The following is a 23,452-nucleotide window of genomic DNA, read 5'->3' as shown; positions in this document are numbered from 1 at the left end:
TTTGATTTGTTTTGATTCTGTTTAGCCCAGTTTTTGGTGTGTTTGGATTAGCTTTGGTGGGCTTGATCAGGTTTTGTCAGGTTTTTTTGAATGTATTGGTCACTTCTGTCGGGTTTTCTATTTTGGCGGGTTTGAAAATATTTTTGGATTAGTTTTGGCGGGTTTGAAAATATTTTGGCTCTTTGCGCAGAGATGACGGTGCCGGTTGCGGTGCGCTCCGGGGCGCTCCTTCTGCGGAAAGACGCCTGGCAGCGGCACTTGGGACAGCTCCGCGTCTCCGTATTCTGCGTTTCTTGCCTTCTGCATCTCAGCAAAATGCTTTCCCACTAGGTCTAGCAAGGAGAAACTGTGGCAGCTGAGTAGATGTAGCCCGGCCCGCCCTTTGAAGTTGACAAGTTCTTGGCATCTCAGAGCCTCAAGGCAAGAGCAAGGTTCTCTATGGTAGGCTGGGGCAGAACTGGCTGCAAGCAGAGCAAAGTTGTCCAAGAATAGCTTCCATTGGAATGCTAATGGCAATTGAAGAGGCAGGCCAGGGGCAAGCCACTAGCTTCTAGCAGTTTGAAAGTTGCAGACACAGTGCAGGTGTTGTGCGGCTTCCTTCTTGGCCTCCTAGAAGGTGCCGCGCTCTCCGTCTCTTGCTTGCCAATATGTTGCCGTGTTCCTCCTATTGTTTGGTTTGTTTTGATTTGTTTTGATGATGTTTTGGCAGGTTTTCGGAATGTTTTGGTGGTGTTTTAGAATGTTTTGTTTTCTCTTGTGTTGTTTTGATTGTCTTGGCAGGTTGTGGAACGTTTGGATTCCTTTTGGCGGGTTTTAAAATATTTTGGCGGGTATTTGGAATGTTTTGGTTTGCTTTCATTTGTTTTGATTATGTTTTGGCAAGTTATTGAAAGTTTTGATCACTTCTGACTGGTTTTCTAGTATTTTGGCATCTTTTCAGAATGTTTTGATCAGTTTTGGCGGGTTCTAAAATATTTTGTCGGGTTTTTGGAATGTTTTGCTTGGTTTTGATTTGTTTTTATTTTGATTTTGCGGGTTTTCAGAATGTTTTGGTCCGTTTTCTAGAATGTTTTGGTTGGTTTTGATTTCTTTTTAATATTATTTTGTGGGTTTTGGAATGTTTTGATTTGTTTTGTCTAGTTTAAAATATTTTGGCATGTATTTGGAAGGTTTTGCTTGGTTTTCATTTTTTTTTGTTATGTTTTGGCAAGGGTTTTTTTTTTGTTTGAGCAGTTCTGGTTGGTTTTCTAATATGTTGGCCGATTTTCAGAATGTTTTGATCAGTTTTGGCGGCTTTTAAGATATTTTAGAGGTTGTTTATAATATTTAGGTTTCTTTAGCTTTGTTTTTACTATATTTTGGCAGGTTTTTTGAATGTTTCGATCACTTCTGACTGGTTTTCTAGTATTTTGGCATCTTTTCAGAATGTTTTGATCGTTTTTTTCAGGTTCTAAACTATTTTGTCGGGTTTTCGGAATGTTTTGGTTGGTTTTGATTTGTTTTTATGATGTTTTGGCGGGTTTTCGGAATGTCTTGGTTGGGTTTTAGAATGTTTTGTATTCTCTTGAGTTGTTTTTATTGTGTTGGCAGGTTTTGGAATGTTTGGATTCTTTTTGGCGGGTTTTAAAATCTTTTGGCGGGTATTTGGAATGTTTTGGCGGGTATTCGGAAGGTTTTGATTAGTTTCGACGGGTTTTGAAATATTTTTTCCGGTTTTTAGAAGGTTTCGATTTGTTTTGATTTGTTTTGATTCTGTTTAGCCCAGTTTTTGGTGTGTTTGGATTAGCTTTGGTGGGCTTGATCAGGTTTTGTCAGGTTTTTTCGAATGTATTGATCACTTCTGTCGGGTTTTCTATTTTGGCGGGTTTGAAAATATTTTTGGATGAATTTTGGCGGGTTTGAAAATATTTTGGCTCTTTGCGCAGAGATGACGGTGCCGGTTGCGGTGCGCTCCGGGGCGCTCCTTCTGCGGAAAGACGCCTGGCAGCGGCACTTGGGACAGCTCCGCGTCTCCGTATTCTGCGTTTCTTGCCTTCTGCATCTCAGCAAAATGCTTTCCCACTAGGTCTAGCAAGGAGAAACTGTGGCAGCTGAGTAGATGTAGCCCGGCCCGCCCTTTGAAGTTGACAAGTTCTTGGCATCTCAGAGCCTCAAGGCAAGAGCAAGGTTCTCTATGGTAGGCTGGGGCAGAACTGGCAGCAAGCAGAGCAAAGTTGTCTAAGAATAGCTTCCATTGGAATGCTAATGGCAATTGAAGAGGCAGGCCAGTGGCAAGCCACTAGCTTCTAGCAGTTTGAAAGTTGCAGACACAGTGCAGGTGTTGTGCAGCTTCCTTCTTGGCCTCCTAGAAGGTGCCGCGTTCTCCGTCTCTTGCTTGCCAATATGTTGCCGTGTTCCTCTTATTTTTTGGTTGGTTTTGATTTGTTTTTATGATGTTTTGGCGGGTTTTCGGAATGTTTTGGTGGTGTTTTAGAATGTTTTGTTTTCTCTTGTGTTGTTTATATTGTCTTGGCAGGTTTTGGAATGTTTGGATTCCTTTTGGCGGGTTTTCAAATCTTTTGGCGGGTATTTGGAATGTTTTGGTTTGCTTTCATTTGTTTTGATTATGTTTTGGCAAGTTATTGAAAGTTTTGATCACTTCTGACTGGTTTTCTAGTATTTTGGCATCTTTTCAGAATGTTTTGATCAGGTTTGGCAGGTTCTAAACTATTTTGTCAGGTTTTTGGAATGTTTTGGTTGGTTTTGATTTGTTTTTATGATGTTTTGGCCAGATTTCGGAATATTTTGGCTGGTTTTTGGAATGTTTCGGTTGGATTTGATTTGTTTTTATGATGTTTTGCCAAGTTTTTTGAATGTTTAGATCAGTTCAGGCTGGTTTTCTAATGTTTTGGCATCTTTTCAGAATGTTTTGATGAGTTTTGCGGGTCTAAATCATTTTGGCGGGTTTTCGGAATGTTTTGGTTGGTTTTGATTTGTTTTTATGATGTTTTGGCGGGTTTTCAGAATGTCTTGGTTGGGTTTTAGAATGTTTTGTATTCTCTTGAGTTGTTTTTATTGTGTTGGCAGGTTTTGGAATGTTTGGATTCTTTTTGGCGGGTTTTAAAATCTTTTGGCGGGTATTTGGAATGTTTTGGCGGGTATTCGGAAGGTTTTGATTAGTTTTGACGGGTTTTGAAATATTTTGGCCGGTTTTTAGAAGGTTTCGATTTGTTTTGATTTGTTTTGATTCTGTTTAGCCCAGTTTTTGGTGTGTTTGGATTAGCTTTGGTGGGCTTTATCAGGTTTTGTCAGGTTTTTTCGAATGTATTGATCACTTCTGTCGGGTTTTCTATTTTGGCGGGTTTGAAAATATTTTTGGATTAGTTTTGGCGGGTTTGAAAATATTTTGGCTCTTTGCGCAGAGATGACGGTGCCGGTTGCGGTGCGCTCCGGGGCGCTCCTTCTGTGGAAAGACGCCTGGCAGCGGCACTTGGGACAGCTCCGCGTCTCCGTATTGTGCGTTTCTTGCCTTCTGCATCTCAGCAAAATGCTTTCCCACTAGGTCTAGCAAGGAGAAACTGTGCCAGCTGAGTAGATGTAGCCCGGCCCGCCCTTTGAAGTTGACAAGTTCTTGGCATCTCAGAGCCTCAAGGCAAGAGCAAGGTTATCTATGGTAGGCTGGGGCAGAACTGGCAGCAAGCAGAGCAAAGTTGTCCAAGAATAGCTTCCATTGGAATGCTAATGGCAATTGAAGAGGCAAGCCAGTGGCAAGCCACTAGCTTCTAGCAGCTTGAAAGTTGCAGACACAGTGCAGGTGTTGTGCGGCTTCCTTCTTGGCCTCCTAGAAGGTGTCACGTTCTCCGTCTCTTGCTTGCCAATATGTTGCCGTGTTCCTCTTATTTTTTGGTTGGTTTTGAATTGTTTTTATGATGTTTTGGCGGGTTTTCGGAATGTTTTGGTGGTGTTTCAGAATGTTTTGTTTTCTCTTGTGTTGTTTTTATTATCTTGGCAGGTTGTGGAACGTTTGGATTCCTTTTGGCGGGTTTTAAAATATTTTGGCGGGTATTTGGAATGTTTGGGTTTGCTTTCATTTGTTTTGATTATGTTTTGGCAAGTTATTGAAAGTTTTGATCACTTCTGACTGGTTTTCTAGTATTTTGGCATCTTTCCAGAATGTTTTGATCAGTTTTGGCGGGTTCTAAAATATTTTGTCGGGTTTTTGGAATGTTTTGCTTGGTTTTGATTTGTTTTTATTTTGATTTTGCGGGTTTTCAGAATGTTTTGGTCCGTTTTCTAGAATGTTTTGGTTGGTTTTGATTTCTTTTTAATATTATTTTGTGGGTTTTGGAATGTTTTGATTTGTTTTGTCTAGTTTAAAATATTTTGGCATGTATTTGGAAGGTTTTGCTTGGTTTTCATTTTTTTTTGTTATGTTTTGGCAAGGGTTTTTTTTTGTTTGAGCAGTTCTGGTTGGTTTTCTAATATGTTGGCCGATTTTCAGAATGTTTTGATCAGTTTTGGCGGCTTTTAAGATATTTTAGAGGTTGTTTATAATATTTTGGTTTCTTTAGCTTTGTTTTTACTATATTTTGGCAGGTTTTTTGAATGTTTCGATCACTTCTGACTGGTTTTCTAGTATTTTGGCATCTTTTCAGAATGTTTTGATCGTTTTTGGCAGGTTCTAAACTATTTTGTCGGGTTTTTGGAATGTTTTGGTTGGTTTTGATTTGTTTTTATGATGTTTTGCCGGGTTTTCGGAATGTTTTGGTTGGGTTTTAGAATGTTTTGTATTCTCTTGAGTTGTTCTTATTGTGTTGGCAGGTTTTGGAATGTTTGGATTCCTTTTGGTGGGTATTTGGAATGTTTTGGCGGGTATTTGGAATGTTTTGGCGGGTGTTCGGAATGTTTTGATTAGTTTTGACGGGTTTTGAAATATTTTGGCCGGTTTTTAGAAGGTTTAGATTTGTTTTGATTTGTTTTGATTCTGTTTAGCCCAGTTTTTGGTGTGTTTGGATTAGCTTTGGTGGGCTTGATCAGGTTTTGTCAGGTTTTTTTGAATGTATTGGTCACTTCTGTCGGGTTTTCTATTTTGGCGGGTTTGAAAATATTTTTGGATTAGTTTTGGCGGGTTTGAAAATATTTTGGCTCTTTGCGCAGAGATGACGGTGCCGGTTGCGGTGCGCTCCGGGGCGCTCCTTCTGCGGAAAGACGCCTGGCAGCGGCACTTGGGACAGCTCCGCGTCTCCGTATTCTGCGTTTCTTGCCTTCTGCATCTCAGCAAAATGCTTTCCCACTAGGTCTAGCAAGGAGAAACTGTGGCAGCTGAGTAGATGTAGCCCGGCCCGCCCTTTGAAGTTGACAAGTTCTTGGCATCTCAGAGCCTCAAGGCAAGAGCAAGGTTCTCTATGGTAGGCTGGGGCAGAACTGGCTGCAAGCAGAGCAAAGTTGTCCAAGAATAGCTTCCATTGGAATGCTAATGGCAATTGAAGAGGCAGGCCAGTGGCAAGCCACTAGCTTCTAGCAGTTTGAAAGTTGCAGACACAGTGCAGGTGTTGTGCGGCTTCCTTCTTGGCCTCCTAGAAGGTGCCGCGCTCTCCGTCTCTTGCTTGCCAATATGTTGCCGTGTTCCTCCTATTGTTTGGTTTGTTTTGATTTGTTTTGATGATGTTTTGGCAGGTTTTCGGAATGTTTTGGTGGTGTTTTAGAATGTTTTGTTTTCTCTTGTGTTGTTTTGATTGTCTTGGCAGGTTGTGGAACGTTTGGATTCCTTTTGGCGGGTTTTAAAATATTTTGGCGGGTATTTGGAATGTTTTGGTTTGCTTTCATTTGTTTTGATTATGTTTTGGCAAGTTATTGAAAGTTTTGATCACTTCTGACTGGTTTTCTAGTATTTTGGCATCTTTTCAGAATGTTTTGATCAGTTTTGGCGGGTTCTAAAATATTTTGTCGGGTTTTTGGAATGTTTTGCTTGGTTTTGATTTGTTTTTATTTTGATTTTGCGGGTTTTCAGAATGTTTTGGTCCGTTTTCTAGAATGTTTTGGTTGGTTTTGATTTCTTTTTAATATTATTTTGTGGGTTTTGGAATGTTTTGATTTGTTTTGTCTAGTTTAAAATATTTTGGCATGTATTTGGAAGGTTTTGCTTGGTTTTCATTTTTTTTTGTTATGTTTTGGCAAGGGTTTTTTTTTTGTTTGAGCAGTTCTGGTTGGTTTTCTAATATGTTGGCCGATTTTCAGAATGTTTTGATCAGTTTTGGCGGCTTTTAAGATATTTTAGAGGTTGTTTATAATATTTAGGTTTCTTTAGCTTTGTTTTTACTATATTTTGGCAGGTTTTTTGAATGTTTCGATCACTTCTGACTGGTTTTCTAGTATTTTGGCATCTTTTCAGAATGTTTTGATCGTTTTTTGCAGGTTCTAAACTATTTTGTCGGGTTTTTGGAATGTTTCGGTTGGTTTTGATTTGTTTTTATGATGTTTTGGCGGGTTTTCGGAATGTCTTGGTTGGGTTTTAGAATGTTTTGTATTCTCTTGAGTTGTTTTTATTGTGTTGGCAGGTTTTGGAATGTTTGGATTCTTTTTGGCGGGTTTTAAAATCTTTTGGCGGGTATTTGGAATGTTTTGGCGGGTATTCGGAAGGTTTTGATTAGTTTTGACGGGTTTTGAAATATTTTTTCCGGTTTTTAGAAGGTTTCGATTTGTTTTGATTTGTTTTGATTCTGTTTAGCCCAGTTTTTGGTGTGTTTGGATTAGCTTTGGTGGGCTTGATCATGTTTTGTCAGGTTTTTTTGAATGTATTGATCACTTCTGTCGGGTTTTCTATTTTGGCGGGTTTGAAAATATTTTTGGATTAGTTTTGGCGGGTTTGAAAATATTTTGGCTCTTTGCGCAGAGATGACGGTGCCGGTTGCGGTGCGCTCCGGGGCGCTCCTTCTGCGGAAAGACGCCTGGCAGCGGCACTTGGGACAGCTCCGCGTCTCCGTATTGTGCGTTTCTTGCCTTCTGCATCTCAGCAAAATGCTTTCCCACTAGGTCTAGCAAGGAGAAACTGTGGCAGCTGAGTAGATGTAGCCCGGCCCGCCCTTTGAAGTTGACAAGTTCTTGGCATCTCAGAGCCTCAAGGCAAGAGCAAGGTTCTCTATGGTAGGCTGGGGCAGAACTAGCAGCAAGCAGAGCAAAGTTGTCCAAGAATAGCTTCCATTGGAATGCTAATGGCAATTGAAGAGGCAGGCCAGTGGCAAGCCACTAGCTTCTAGCAGTTTGAAAGTTGCAGACACAGTGCAGGTGTTGTGCGGCTTCCTTCTTGGCCTCCTAGAAGGTGCCGCGCTCTCCGTCTCTTGCTTGCCAATATGTTGCCGTGTTCCTCCTATTGTTTGGTTTGTTTTGATTTGTTTTGATGATGTTTTGGCAGGTTTTCGGAATGTTTTGGTGGTGTTTTAGAATGTTTTGTTTTCTCTTGTGTTGTTTTGATTGTCTTGGCAGGTTGTGGAACGTTTGGATTCCTTTTGGCGGGTTTTAAAATATTTTGGCGGGTATTTGGAATGTTTTGGTTTGCTTTCATTTGTTTTGATTATGTTTTGGCAAGTTATTGAAAGTTTTGATCACTTCTGACTGGTTTTCTAGTATTTTGGCATCTTTTCAGAATGTTTTGATCAGTTTTGGCGGGTTCTAAAATATTTTGTCGGGTTTTTGGAATGTTTTGCTTGGTTTTGATTTGTTTTTATTTTGATTTTGCGGGTTTTCAGAATGTTTTGGTCCGTTTTCTAGAATGTTTTGGTTGGTTTTGATTTCTTTTTAATATTATTTTGTGGGTTTTGGAATGTTTTGATTTGTTTTGTCTAGTTTAAAATATTTTGGCATGTATTTGGAAGGTTTTGCTTGGTTTTCATTTTTTTTTGTTATGTTTTGGCAAGGGTTTTTTTTTTGTTTGAGCAGTTCTGGTTGGTTTTCTAATATGTTGGCCGATTTTCAGAATGTTTTGATCAGTTTTGGCGGCTTTTAAGATATTTTAGAGGTTGTTTATAATATTTAGGTTTCTTTAGCTTTGTTTTTACTATATTTTGGCAGGTTTTTTGAATGTTTCGATCACTTCTGACTGGTTTTCTAGTATTTTGGCATCTTTTCAGAATGTTTTGATCGTTTTTTGCAGGTTCTAAACTATTTTGTCGGGTTTTTGGAATGTTTTGGTTGGTTTTGATTTGTTTTTATGATGTTTTGGCGGGTTTTCGGAATGTCTTGGTTGGGTTTTAGAATGTTTTGTATTCTCTTGAGTTGTTTTTATTGTGTTGGCAGGTTTTGGAATGTTTGGATTCTTTTTGGCGGGTTTTAAAATCTTTTGGCGGGTATTTGGAATGTTTTGGCGGGTATTCGGAAGGTTTTGATTAGTTTTGACGGGTTTTGAAATATTTTTTCCGGTTTTTAGAAGGTTTCGATTTGTTTTGATTTGTTTTGATTCTGTTTAGCCCAGTTTTTGGTGTGTTTGGATTAGCTTTGGTGGGCTTTATCAGGTTTTGTCAGGTTTTTTCGAATGTATTGATCACTTCTGTCGGGTTTTCTATTTTGGCGGGTTTGAAAATATTTTTGGATGAATTTTGGCGGGTTTGAAAATATTTTGGCTCTTTGCGCAGAGATGACGGTGCCGGTTGCGGTGCGCTCCGGGGCGCTCCTTCTGCGGAAAGACGCCTGGCAGCGGCACTTGGGACAGCTCCGCGTCTCCGTATTCTGCGTTTCTTGCCTTCTGCATCTCAGCAAAATGCTTTCCCACTAGGTCTAGCACGGAGAAACTGTGGCAGCTGAGTAGATGTAGCCCGGCCCGCCCTTTGAAGTTGACAAGTTCTTGGCATCTCAGAGCCTCAAGGCAAGAGCAAGGTTCTCTATGGTAGGCTGGGGCAGAACTAGCAGCAAGCAGAGCAAAGTTGTCCAAGAATAGCTTCCATTGGAATGCTAATGGCAATTGAAGAGGCAAGCCAGTGGCAAGCCACTAGCTTCTAGCAGCTTGAAAGTTGCAGACACAGTGCAGGTGTTGTGCGGCTTCCTTCTTGGCCTCCTAGAAGGTGTCACGTTCTCCGTCTCTTGCTTGCCAATATGTTGCCGTGTTCCTCTTATTTTTTGGTTGGTTTTGAATTGTTTTTATGATGTTTTGGCGGGTTTTCGGAATGTTTTGGTGGTGTTTCAGAATGTTTTGTTTTCTCTTGTGTTGTTTTTATTATCTTGGCAGGTTGTGGAACGTTTGGATTCCTTTTGGCGGGTTTTAAAATATTTTGGCGGGTATTTGGAATGTTTTGGTTTGCTTTCATTTGTTTTGATTATGTTTTGGCAAGTTATTGAAAGTTTTGATCACTTCTGACTGGTTTTCTAGTATTTTGGCATCTTTTCAGAATGTTTTGATCAGTTTTGGCGGGTTCTAAAATATTTTGTCGGGTTTTTGGAATGTTTTGCTTGGTTTTGATTTGTTTTTATTTTGATTTTGCGGGTTTTCAGAATGTTTTGGTCCGTTTTCTAGAATGTTTTGGTTGGTTTTGATTTCTTTTTAATATTATTTTGTGGGTTTTGGAATGTTTTGATTTGTTTTGTCTAGTTTAAAATATTTTGGCATGTATTTGGAAGGTTTTGCTTGGTTTTCATTTTTTTTTGTTATGTTTTGGCAAGGGTTTTTTTTTTGTTTGAGCAGTTCTGGTTGGTTTTCTAATATGTTGGCCGATTTTCAGAATGTTTTGATCAGTTTTGGCGGCTTTTAAGATATTTTAGAGGTTGTTTATAATATTTAGGTTTCTTTAGCTTTGTTTTTACTATATTTTGGCAGGTTTTTTGAATGTTTCGATCACTTCTGACTGGTTTTCTAGTATTTTGGCATCTTTTCAGAATGTTTTGATCGTTTTTTGCAGGTTCTAAACTATTTTGTCGGGTTTTCGGAATGTTTTGGTTGGTTTTGATTTGTTTTTATGATGTTTTGGCGGGTTTTCGGAATGTCTTGGTTGGGTTTTAGAATGTTTTGTATTCTCTTGAGTTGTTTTTATTGTGTTGGCAGGTTTTGGAATGTTTGGATTCTTTTTGGCGGGTTTTAAAATCTTTTGGCGGGTATTTGGAATGTTTTGGCGGGTATTCGGAAGGTTTTGATTAGTTTTGACGGGTTTTGAAATATTTTGGCCGGTTTTTAGAAGGTTTAGATTTGTTTTGATTTGTTTTGATTCTGTTTAGCCCAGTTTTTGGTGTGTTTGGATTAGCTTTGGTGGGCTTGATCAGGTTTTGTCAGGTTTTTTCGAATGTATTGATCACTTCTGTCGGGTTTTCTATTTTGGCGGGTTTGAAAATATTTTTGGATTAGTTTTGGCGGGTTTGAAAATATTTTGGCTCTTTGCGCAGAGATGACGGTGCCGGTTGCGGTGCGCTCCGGGGCGCTCCTTCTGCGGAAAGACGCCTGGCAGCGGCACTTGGGACAGCTCCGCGTCTCCGTATTCTGCGTTTCTTGCCTTCTGCATCTCAGCAAAATGCTTTCCCACTAGGTCTAGCAAGGAGAAACTGTGGCAGCTGAGTAGATGTAGCCCGGCCCGCCCTTTGAAGTTGACAAGTTCTTGGCATCTCAGAGCCTCAAGGCAAGAGCAAGGTTATCTATGGTAGGCTGGGGCAGAACTGGCAGCAAGCAGAGCAAAGTTGTCCAAGAATAGCTTCCATTGGAATGCTAATGGCAATTGAAGAGGCAAGCCAGTGGCAAGCCACTAGCTTCTAGCAGCTTGAAAGTTGCAGACACAGTGCAGGTGTTGTGCGGCTTCCTTCTTGGCCTCCTAGAAGGTGTCACGTTCTCCGTCTCTTGCTTGCCAATATGTTGCCGTGTTCCTCTTATTTTTTGGTTGGTTTTGAATTGTTTTTATGATGTTTTGGCGGGTTTTCGGAATGTTTTGGTGGTGTTTCAGAATGTTTTGTTTTCTCTTGTGTTGTTTTTATTATCTTGGCAGGTTGTGGAACGTTTGGATTCCTTTTGGCGGGTTTTAAAATATTTTGGCGGGTATTTGGAATGTTTGGGTTTGCTTTCATTTGTTTTGATTATGTTTTGGCAAGTTATTGAAAGTTTTGATCACTTCTGACTGGTTTTCTAGTATTTTGGCATCTTTCCAGAATGTTTTGATCAGTTTTGGCGGGTTCTAAAATATTTTGTCGGGTTTTTGGAATGTTTTGCTTGGTTTTGATTTGTTTTTATTTTGATTTTGCGGGTTTTCAGAATGTTTTGGTCCGTTTTCTAGAATGTTTTGGTTGGTTTTGATTTCTTTTTAATATTATTTTGTGGGTTTTGGAATGTTTTGATTTGTTTTGTCTAGTTTAAAATATTTTGGCATGTATTTGGAAGGTTTTGCTTGGTTTTCATTTTTTTTTGTTATGTTTTGGCAAGGGTTTTTTTTTGTTTGAGCAGTTCTGGTTGGTTTTCTAATATGTTGGCCGATTTTCAGAATGTTTTGATCAGTTTTGGCGGCTTTTAAGATATTTTAGAGGTTGTTTATAATATTTTGGTTTCTTTAGCTTTGTTTTTACTATATTTTGGCAGGTTTTTTGAATGTTTCGATCACTTCTGACTGGTTTTCTAGTATTTTGGCATCTTTTCAGAATGTTTTGATCGTTTTTGGCAGGTTCTAAACTATTTTGTCGGGTTTTTGGAATGTTTTGGTTGGTTTTGATTTGTTTTTATGATGTTTTGCCGGGTTTTCGGAATGTTTTGGTTGGGTTTTAGAATGTTTTGTATTCTCTTGAGTTGTTCTTATTGTGTTGGCAGGTTTTGGAATGTTTGGATTCCTTTTGGTGGGTATTTGGAATGTTTTGGCGGGTATTTGGAATGTTTTGGCGGGTGTTCGGAATGTTTTGATTAGTTTTGACGGGTTTTGAAATATTTTGGCCGGTTTTTAGAAGGTTTAGATTTGTTTTGATTTGTTTTGATTTTGTTTAGCCCAGTTTTTGGTGTGTTTGGATTAGCTTTGGTGGGCTTGATCAGGTTTTGTCAGGTTTTTTTGAATGTATTGGTCACTTCTGTCGGGTTTTCTATTTTGGCGGGTTTGAAAATATTTTTGGATTAGTTTTGGCGGGTTTGAAAATATTTTGGCTCTTTGCGCAGAGATGACGGTGCCGGTTGCGGTGCGCTCCGGGGCGCTCCTTCTGCGGAAAGACGCCTGGCAGCGGCACTTGGGACAGCTCCGCGTCTCCGTATTCTGCGTTTCTTGCCTTCTGCATCTCAGCAAAATGCTTTCCCACTAGGTCTAGCAAGGAGAAACTGTGGCAGCTGAGTAGATGTAGCCCGGCCCGCCCTTTGAAGTTGACAAGTTCTTGGCATCTCAGAGCCTCAAGGCAAGAGCAAGGTTCTCTATGGTAGGCTGGGGCAGAACTGGCTGCAAGCAGAGCAAAGTTGTCCAAGAATAGCTTCCATTGGAATGCTAATGGCAATTGAAGAGGCAGGCCAGTGGCAAGCCACTAGCTTCTAGCAGTTTGAAAGTTGCAGACACAGTGCAGGTGTTGTGCGGCTTCCTTCTTGGCCTCCTAGAAGGTGCCGCGCTCTCCGTCTCTTGCTTGCCAATATGTTGCCGTGTTCCTCCTATTGTTTGGTTTGTTTTGATTTGTTTTGATGATGTTTTGGCAGGTTTTCGGAATGTTTTGGTGGTGTTTTAGAATGTTTTGTTTTCTCTTGTGTTGTTTTGATTGTCTTGGCAGGTTGTGGAACGTTTGGATTCCTTTTGGCGGGTTTTAAAATATTTTGGCGGGTATTTGGAATGTTTTGGTTTGCTTTCATTTGTTTTGATTATGTTTTGGCAAGTTATTGAAAGTTTTGATCACTTCTGACTGGTTTTCTAGTATTTTGGCATCTTTTCAGAATGTTTTGATCAGTTTTGGCGGGTTCTAAAATATTTTGTCGGGTTTTTGGAATGTTTTGCTTGGTTTTGATTTGTTTTTATTTTGATTTTGCGGGTTTTCAGAATGTTTTGGTCCGTTTTCTAGAATGTTTTGGTTGGTTTTGATTTCTTTTTAATATTATTTTGTGGGTTTTGGAATGTTTTGATTTGTTTTGTCTAGTTTAAAATATTTTGGCATGTATTTGGAAGGTTTTGCTTGGTTTTCATTTTTTTTTGTTATGTTTTGGCAAGGGTTTTTTTTTTGTTTGAGCAGTTCTGGTTGGTTTTCTAATATGTTGGCCGATTTTCAGAATGTTTTGATCAGTTTTGGCGGCTTTTAAGATATTTTAGAGGTTGTTTATAATATTTAGGTTTCTTTAGCTTTGTTTTTACTATATTTTGGCAGGTTTTTTGAATGTTTCGATCACTTCTGACTGGTTTTCTAGTATTTTGGCATCTTTTCAGAATGTTTTGATCGTTTTTTGCAGGTTCTAAACTATTTTGTCGGGTTTTTGGAATGTTTCGGTTGGTTTTGATTTGTTTTTATGATGTTTTGGCGGGTTTTCGGAATGTCTTGGTTGGGTTTTAGAATGTTTTGTATTCTCTTGAGTTGTTTTTATTGTGTTGGCAGGTTTTGGAATGTTTGGATTCTTTTTGGCGGGTTTTAAAATCTTTTGGCGGGTATTTGGAATGTTTTGGCGGGTATTCGGAAGGTTTTGATTAGTTTTGACGGGTTTTGAAATATTTTTTCCGGTTTTTAGAAGGTTTCGATTTGTTTTGATTTGTTTTGATTCTGTTTAGCCCAGTTTTTGGTGTGTTTGGATTAGCTTTGGTGGGCTTGATCATGTTTTGTCAGGTTTTTTTGAATGTATTGATCACTTCTGTCGGGTTTTCTATTTTGGCGGGTTTGAAAATATTTTTGGATTAGTTTTGGCGGGTTTGAAAATATTTTGGCTCTTTGCGCAGAGATGACGGTGCCGGTTGCGGTGCGCTCCGGGGCGCTCCTTCTGCGGAAAGACGCCTGGCAGCGGCACTTGGGACAGCTCCGCGTCTCCGTATTGTGCGTTTCTTGCCTTCTGCATCTCAGCAAAATGCTTTCCCACTAGGTCTAGCAAGGAGAAACTGTGGCAGCTGAGTAGATGTAGCCCGGCCCGCCCTTTGAAGTTGACAAGTTCTTGGCATCTCAGAGCCTCAAGGCAAGAGCAAGGTTCTCTATGGTAGGCTGGGGCAGAACTGGCAGCAAGCAGAGCAAAGTTGTCCAAGAATAGCTTCCATTGGAATGCTAATGGCAATTGAAGAGGCAAGCCAGTGGCAAGCCACTAGCTTCTAGCAGTTTGAAAGTTGCAGACACAGTGCAGGTGTTGTGCGGCTTCCTTCTTGGCCTCCTAGAAGGTGCCGCGCTCTCCGTCTCTTGCTTGCCAATATGTTGCCGTGTTCCTCCTATTGTTTGGTTTGTTTTGATTTGTTTTGATGATGTTTTGGCAGGTTTTCGGAATGTTTTGGTGGTGTTTTAGAATGTTTTGTTTTCTCTTGTGTTGTTTTGATTGTCTTGGCAGGTTGTGGAACGTTTGGATTCCTTTTGGCGGGTTTTAAAATATTTTGGCGGGTATTTGGAATGTTTTGGTTTGCTTTCATTTGTTTTGATTATGTTTTGGCAAGTTATTGAAAGTTTTGATCACTTCTGACTGGTTTTCTAGTATTTTGGCATCTTTTCAGAATGTTTTGATCAGTTTTGGCGGGTTCTAAAATATTTTGTCGGGTTTTTGGAATGTTTTGCTTGGTTTTGATTTGTTTTTATTTTGATTTTGCGGGTTTTCAGAATGTTTTGGTCCGTTTTCTAGAATGTTTTGGTTGGTTTTGATTTCTTTTTAATATTATTTTGTGGGTTTTGGAATGTTTTGATTTGTTTTGTCTAGTTTAAAATATTTTGGCATGTATTTGGAAGGTTTTGCTTGGTTTTCATTTTTTTTTGTTATGTTTTGGCAAGGGTTTTTTTTTTGTTTGAGCAGTTCTGGTTGGTTTTCTAATATGTTGGCCGATTTTCAGAATGTTTTGATCAGTTTTGGCGGCTTTTAAGATATTTTAGAGGTTGTTTATAATATTTAGGTTTCTTTAGCTTTGTTTTTACTATATTTTGGCAGGTTTTTTGAATGTTTCGATCACTTCTGACTGGTTTTCTAGTATTTTGGCATCTTTTCAGAATGTTTTGATCGTTTTTTGCAGGTTCTAAACTATTTTGTCGGGTTTTTGGAATGTTTTGGTTGGTTTTGATTTGTTTTTATGATGTTTTGGCGGGTTTTCGGAATGTCTTGGTTGGGTTTTAGAATGTTTTGTATTCTCTTGAGTTGTTTTTATTGTGTTGGCAGGTTTTGGAATGTTTGGATTCTTTTTGGCGGGTTTTAAAATCTTTTGGCGGGTATTTGGAATGTTTTGGCGGGTATTCGGAAGGTTTTGATTAGTTTTGACGGGTTTTGAAATATTTTTTCCGGTTTTTAGAAGGTTTCGATTTGTTTTGATTTGTTTTGATTCTGTTTAGCCCAGTTTTTGGTGTGTTTGGATTAGCTTTGGTGGGCTTTATCAGGTTTTGTCAGGTTTTTTCGAATGTATTGATCACTTCTGTCGGGTTTTCTATTTTGGCGGGTTTGAAAATATTTTTGGATGAATTTTGGCGGGTTTGAAAATATTTTGGCTCTTTGCGCAGAGATGACGGTGCCGGTTGCGGTGCGCTCCGGGGCGCTCCTTCTGCGGAAAGACGCCTGGCAGCGGCACTTGGGACAGCTCCGCGTCTCCGTATTCTGCGTTTCTTGCCTTCTGCATCTCAGCAAAATGCTTTCCCACTAGGTCTAGCACGGAGAAACTGTGGCAGCTGAGTAGATGTAGCCCGGCCCGCCCTTTGAAGTTGACAAGTTCTTGGCATCTCAGAGCCTCAAGGCAAGAGCAAGGTTCTCTATGGTAGGCTGGGGCAGAACTAGCAGCAAGCAGAGCAAAGTTGTCCAAGAATAGCTTCCATTGGAATGCTAATGGCAATTGAAGAGGCAAGCCAGTGGCAAGCCACTAGCTTCTAGCAGCTTGAAAGTTGCAGACACAGTGCAGGTGTTGTGCGGCTTCCTTCTTGGCCTCCTAGAAGGTGTCACGTTCTCCGTCTCTTGCTTGCCAATATGTTGCCGTGTTCCTCTTATTTTTTGGTTGGTTTTGAATTGTTTTTATGATGTTTTGGCGGGTTTTCGGAATGTTTTGGTGGTGTTTCAGAATGTTTTGTTTTCTCTTGTGTTGTTTTTATTATCTTGGCAGGTTGTGGAACGTTTGGATTCCTTTTGGCGGGTTTTAAAATATTTTGGCGGGTATTTGGAATGTTTTGGTTTGCTTTCATTTGTTTTGATTATGTTTTGGCAAGTTATTGAAAGTTTTGATCACTTCTGACTGGTTTTCTAGTATTTTGGCATCTTTTCAGAATGTTTTGATCAGTTTTGGCGGGTTCTAAAATATTTTGTCGGGTTTTTGGAATGTTTTGCTTGGTTTTGATTTGTTTTTATTTTGATTTTGCGGGTTTTCAGAATGTTTTGGTCCGTTTTCTAGAATGTTTTGGTTGGTTTTGATTTCTTTTTAATATTATTTTGTGGGTTTTGGAATGTTTTGATTTGTTTTGTCTAGTTTAAAATATTTTGGCATGTATTTGGAAGGTTTTGCTTGGTTTTCATTTTTTTTTGTTATGTTTTGGCAAGGGTTTTTTTTTTGTTTGAGCAGTTCTGGTTGGTTTTCTAATATGTTGGCCGATTTTCAGAATGTTTTGATCAGTTTTGGCGGCTTTTAAGATATTTTAGAGGTTGTTTATAATATTTAGGTTTCTTTAGCTTTGTTTTTACTATATTTTGGCAGGTTTTTTGAATGTTTCGATCACTTCTGACTGGTTTTCTAGTATTTTGGCATCTTTTCAGAATGTTTTGATCGTTTTTTGCAGGTTCTAAACTATTTTGTCGGGTTTTCGGAATGTTTTGGTTGGTTTTGATTTGTTTTTATGATGTTTTGGCGGGTTTTCGGAATGTCTTGGTTGGGTTTTAGAATGTTTTGTATTCTCTTGAGTTGTTTTTATTGTGTTGGCAGGTTTTGGAATGTTTGGATTCTTTTTGGCGGGTTTTAAAATCTTTTGGCGGGTATTTGGAATGTTTTGGCGGGTATTCGGAAGGTTTTGATTAGTTTTGACGGGTTTTGAAATATTTTTTCCGGTTTTTAGAAGGTTTCGATTTGTTTTGATTTGTTTTGATTCTGTTTAGCCCAGTTTTTGGTGTGTTTGGATTAGCTTTGGTGGGCTTTATCAGGTTTTGTCAGGTTTTTTCGAATGTATTGATCACTTCTGTCGGGTTTTCTATTTTGGCGGGTTTGAAAATATTTTTGGATGAATTTTGGCGGGTTTGAAAATATTTTGGCTCTTTGCGCAGAGATGACGGTGCCGGTTGCGGTGCGCTCCGGGGCGCTCCTTCTGCGGAAAGACGCCTGGCAGCGGCACTTGGGACAGCTCCGCGTCTCCGTATTCTGCGTTTCTTGCCTTCTGCATCTCAGCAAAATGCTTTCCCACTAGGTCTAGCAAGGAGAAACTGTGGCAGCTGAGTAGATGTAGCCCGGCCCGCCCTTTGAAGTTGACAAGTTCTTGGCATCTCAGAGCCTCAAGGCAAGAGCAAGGTTCTCTATGGTAGGCTGGGGCAGAACTGGCAGCAAGCAGAGCAAAGTTGTCCAAGAATAGCTTCCATTGGAATGCTAATGGCAATTGAAGAGGCAGGCCAGTGGCAAGCCACTAGCTTCTAGCAGTTTGAAAGTTGCAGACACAGTGCAGGTGTTGTGCAGCTTCCTTCTTGGCCTCCTAGAAGGTGCCGCGTTCTCCGTCTCTTGCTTGCCAATATGTTGCCGTGTTCCTCTTATTTTTTGGTTGGTTTTGATTTGTTTTTATGATGTTTTGGCGGGTTTTCGGAATGTTTTGGTGGTGTTTTAGAATGTTTTGTTTTCTCTTGTGTTGTTTATATTGTCTTGGCAGGTTTTGGAATGTTTGGATTCCTTTTGGCGGGTTTTCAAATCTTTTGGCGGGTATTTGGAATGTTTTGGTTTGCTTTCATTTGTTTTGATTATGTTTTGGCAAGTTATTGAAAGTTTTGATCACTTCTGACTGGTTTTCTAGTATTTTGGCATCTTTTCAGAATGTTTTGATCAGGTTTGGCAGGTTCTAAACTATTTTGTCAGGTTTTTGGAATGTTTTGGTTGGTTTTGATTTGTTTTTATGATGTTTTGGCCAGATTTCGGAATATTTTGGCTGGTTTTTGGAATGTTTCGGTTGGATTTGATTTGTTTTTATGATGTTTTAGCAAGGGTTTTTTGAATGTTTAGATCAGTTCAGGCTGGTTTTCTAATGTTTTGGCATCTTTTCAGAATGTTTTGATGAGTTTTGCGGGTGTAAATCATTTTGGCGGGTTTTCGGAATGTTTTGGTTGGTTTTGATTTGTTTTTATGATGTTTTGGCGGGTTTTCGGAATGTCTTGGTTGGGTTTTAGAATGTTTTGTATTCTCTTGAGTTGTTTTTATTGTGTTGGCAGGTTTTGGAATGTTTGGATTCTTTTTGGCGGGTTTTAAAATCTTTTGGCGGGTATTTGGAATGTTTTGGCGGGTATTCGGAAGGTTTTGATTAGTTTTGACGGGTTTTGAAATATTTTGGCCGGTTTTTAGAAGGTTTAGATTTGTTTTGATTTGTTTTGATTCTGTTTAGCCCAGTTTTTGGTGTGTTTGGATTAGCTTTGGTGGGCTTGATCAGGTTTTGTCAGGTTTTTTCGAATGTATTGATCACTTCTGTCGGGTTTTCTATTTTGGCGGGTTTGAAAATATTTTTGGATTAGTTTTGGCGGGTTTGAAAATATTTTGGCTCTTTGCGCAGAGATGACGGTGCCGGTTGCGGTGCGCTCCGGGGCGCTCCTTCTGCGGAAAGACGCCTGGCAGCGGCACTTGGGACAGCTCCGCGTCTCCGTATTGTGCGTTTCTTGCCTTCTGCATCTCAGCAAAATGCTTTCCCACTAGGTCTAGCAAGGAGAAACTGTGGCAGCTGAGTAGATGTAGCCCGGCCCGCCCTTTGAAGTTGACAAGTTCTTGGCATCTCAGAGCCTCAAGGCAAGAGCAAGGTTATCTATGGTAGGCTGGGGCAGAACTGGCAGCAAGCAGAGCAAAGTTGTCCAAGAATAGCTTCCATTGGAATGCTAATGGCAATTGAAGAGGCAAGCCAGTGGCAAGCCACTAGCTTCTAGCAGCTTGAAAGTTGCAGACACAGTGCAGGTGTTGTGCGGCTTCCTTCTTGGCCTCCTAGAAGGTGTCACGTTCTCCGTCTCTTGCTTGCCAATATGTTGCCGTGTTCCTCTTATTTTTTGGTTGGTTTTGAATTGTTTTTATGATGTTTTGGCGGGTTTTCGGAATGTTTTGGTGGTGTTTCAGAATGTTTTGTTTTCTCTTGTGTTGTTTTTATTATCTTGGCAGGTTGTGGAACGTTTGGATTCCTTTTGGCGGGTTTTAAAATATTTTGGCGGGTATTTGGAATGTTTGGGTTTGCTTTCATTTGTTTTGATTATGTTTTGGCAAGTTATTGAAAGTTTTGATCACTTCTGACTGGTTTTCTAGTATTTTGGCATCTTTCCAGAATGTTTTGATCAGTTTTGGCGGGTTCTAAAATATTTTGTCGGGTTTTTGGAATGTTTTGCTTGGTTTTGATTTGTTTTTATTTTGATTTTGCGGGTTTTCAGAATGTTTTGGTCCGTTTTCTAGAATGTTTTGGTTGGTTTTGATTTCTTTTTAATATTATTTTGTGGGTTTTGGAATGTTTTGATTTGTTTTGTCTAGTTTAAAATATTTTGGCATGTATTTGGAAGGTTTTGCTTGGTTTTCATTTTTTTTTGTTATGTTTTGGCAAGGGTTTTTTTTTGTTTGAGCAGTTCTGGTTGGTTTTCTAATATGTTGGCCGATTTTCAGAATGTTTTGATCAGTTTTGGCGGCTTTTAAGATATTTTAGAGGTTGTTTATAATATTTTGGTTTCTTTAGCTTTGTTTTTACTATATTTTGGCAGGTTTTTTGAATGTTTCGATCACTTCTGACTGGTTTTCTAGTATTTTGGCATCTTTTCAGAATGTTTTGATCGTTTTTGGCAGGTTCTAAACTATTTTGTCGGGTTTTTGGAATGTTTTGGTTGGTTTTGATTTGTTTTTATGATGTTTTGGCGGGTTTTCGGAATGTTTTGGTTGGGTTTTAGAATGTTTTGTATTCTCTTGAGTTGTTCTTATTGTGTTGGCAGGTTTTGGAATGTTTGGATTCCTTTTGGTGGGTATTTGGAATGTTTTGGCGGGTATTTGGAATGTTTTGGCGGGTGTTCGGAATGTTTTGATTAGTTTTGACGGGTTTTGAAATATTTTGGCCGGTTTTTAGAAGGTTTAGATTTGTTTTGATTTGTTTTGATTCTGTTTAGCCCAGTTTTTGGTGTGTTTGGATTAGCTTTGGTGGGCTTGATCAGGTTTTGTCAGGTTTTTTTGAATGTATTGGTCACTTCTGTCGGGTTTTCTATTTTGGCGGGTTTGAAAATATTTTTGGATTAGTTTTGGCGGGTTTGAAAATATTTTGGCTCTTTGCGCAGAGATGACGGTGCCGGTTGCGGTGCGCTCCGGGGCGCTCCTTCTGCGGAAAGACGCCTGGCAGCGGCACTTGGGACAGCTCCGCGTCTCCGTATTCTGCGTTTCTTGCCTTCTGCATCTCAGCAAAATGCTTTCCCACTAGGTCTAGCAAGGAGAAACTGTGGCAGCTGAGTAGATGTAGCCCGGCCCGCCCTTTGAAGTTGACAAGTTCTTGGCATCTCAGAGCCTCAAGGCAAGAGCAAGGTTCTCTATGGTAGGCTGGGGCAGAACTGGCTGCAAGCAGAGCAAAGTTGTCCAAGAATAGCTTCCATTGGAATGCTAATGGCAATTGAAGAGGCAGGCCAGTGGCAAGCCACTAGCTTCTAGCAGTTTGAAAGTTGCAGACACAGTGCAGGTGTTGTGCGGCTTCCTTCTTGGCCTCCTAGAAGGTGCCGCGCTCTCCGTCTCTTGCTTGCCAATATGTTGCCGTGTTCCTCCTATTGTTTGGTTTGTTTTGATTTGTTTTGATGATGTTTTGGCAGGTTTTCGGAATGTTTTGGTGGTGTTTTAGAATGTTTTGTTTTCTCTTGTGTTGTTTTGATTGTCTTGGCAGGTTGTGGAACGTTTGGATTCCTTTTGGCGGGTTTTAAAATATTTTGGCGGGTATTTGGAATGTTTTGGTTTGCTTTCATTTGTTTTGATTATGTTTTGGCAAGTTATTGAAAGTTTTGATCACTTCTGACTGGTTTTCTAGTATTTTGGCATCTTTTCAGAATGTTTTGATCAGTTTTGGCGGGTTCTAAAATATTTTGTCGGGTTTTTGGAATGTTTTGCTTGGTTTTGATTTGTTTTTATTTTGATTTTGCGGGTTTTCAGAATGTTTTGGTCCGTTTTCTAGAATGTTTTGGTTGGTTTTGATTTCTTTTTAATATTATTTTGTGGGTTTTGGAATGTTTTGATTTGTTTTGTCTAGTTTAAAATATTTTGGCATGTATTTGGAAGGTTTTGCTTGGTTTTCATTTTTTTTTGTTATGTTTTGGCAAGGGTTTTTTTTTTGTTTGAGCAGTTCTGGTTGGTTTTCTAATATGTTGGCCGATTTTCAGAATGTTTTGATCAGTTTTGGCGGCTTTTAAGATATTTTAGAGGTTGTTTATAATATTTAGGTTTCTTTAGCTTTGTTTTTACTATATTTTGGCAGGTTTTTTGAATGTTTCGATCACTTCTGACTGGTTTTCTAGTATTTTGGCATCTTTTCAGAATGTTTTGATCGTTTTTTGCAGGTTCTAAACTATTTTGTCGGGTTTTCGGAATGTTTTGGTTGGTTTTGATTTGTTTTTATGATGTTTTGGCGGGTTTTCGGAATGTCTTGGTTGGGTTTTAGAATGTTTTGTATTCTCTTGAGTTGTTTTTATTGTGTTGGCAGGTTTTGGAATGTTTGGATTCTTTTTGGCGGGTTTTAAAATCTTTTGGCGGGTATTTGGAATGTTTTGGCGGGTATTTGGAAGGTTTTGATTAGTTTTGACGGGTTTTGAAATATTTTGGCCGGTTTTTAGAAGGTTTCGATTTGTTTTGATTTGTTTTGATTCTGTTTAGCCCAGTTTTTGGTGTGTTTGGATTAGCTTTGGTGGGCTTGATCAGGTTTTGTCAGGTTTTTTCGAATGTATTGATCACTTCTGTCTGGTTTTCTATTTTGGCGGGTTTGAAAATATTTTTGGATTAGTTTTGGCGGGTTTTAAAATATTTTGGCTCTTTGCGCAGAGATGACGGTGCCGGTTGCGGTGCGCTCCGGGGCGCTCCTTCTGCGGAAAGACGCCTGGCAGCGGCACTTGGGACAGCTCCGCGTCTCCGTATTGTGCGTTTCTTGCCTTCTGCATCTCAGCAAAATGCTTTCCCACTAGGTCTAGCAAGGAGAAACTGTGCCAGCTGAGTAGATGTAGCCCGGCCCGCCCTTTGAAGTTGACAAGTTCTTGGCATCTCAGAGCCTCAAGGCAAGAGCAAGGTTCTCTATGGTAGGCTGGGGCAGAACTGGCAGCAAGCAGAGCAAAGTTGTCCAAGAATAGCTTCCATTGGAATGCTAATGGCAATTGAAGAGGCAAGCCAGTGGCAAGCCACTAGCTTCTAGCAGCTTGAAAGTTGCAGACACAGTGCAGGTGTTGTGCGGCTTCCTTCTTGGCCTCCTAGAAGGTGTCACGTTCTCCGTCTCTTGCTTGCCAATATGTTGCCGTGTTCCTCTTATTTTTTGGTTGGTTTTGAATTGTTTTTATGATGTTTTGGCGGGTTTTCGGAATGTTTTGGTGGTGTTTCAGAATGTTTTGTTTTCTCTTGTGTTGTTTTTATTATCTTGGCAGGTTGTGGAACGTTTGGATTCCTTTTGGCGGGTTTTAAAATATTTTTGACGGGTATTTGGAATGTTTGGGTTTGCTTTCATTTGTTTTGATTATGTTTTGGCAAGTTATTGAAAGTTTTGATCACTTCTGACTGGTTTTCTAGTATTTTGGCATCTTTCCAGAATGTTTTGATCAGTTTTGGCGGGTTCTAAAATATTTTGTCGGGTTTTTGGAATGTTTTGCTTGGTTTTGATTTGTTTTTATTTTGATTTTGCGGGTTTTCAGAATGTTTTGGTCCGTTTTCTAGAATGTTTTGGTTGGTTTTGATTTCTTTTTAATATTATTTTGTGGGTTTTGGAATGTTTTGATTTGTTTTGTCTAGTTTAAAATATTTTGGCATGTATTTGGAAGGTTTTGCTTGGTTTTCATTTTTTTTTGTTATGTTTTGGCAAGGGTTTTTTTTTGTTTGAGCAGTTCTGGTTGGTTTTCTAATATGTTGGCCGATTTTCAGAATGTTTTGATCAGTTTTGGCGGCTTTTAAGATATTTTAGAGGTTGTTTATAATATTTTGGTTTCTTTAGCTTTGTTTTTACTATATTTTGGCAGGTTTTTTGAATGTTTCGATCACTTCTGACTGGTTTTCTAGTATTTTGG

Source organism: Passer domesticus, chromosome 8 (genome assembly GCF_036417665.1).
Source record: "Passer domesticus isolate bPasDom1 chromosome 8, bPasDom1.hap1, whole genome shotgun sequence".
Lineage (NCBI taxonomy): Eukaryota > Metazoa > Chordata > Aves > Passeriformes > Passeridae > Passer > Passer domesticus.
This window is presented reverse-complemented; position numbering follows the sequence as displayed.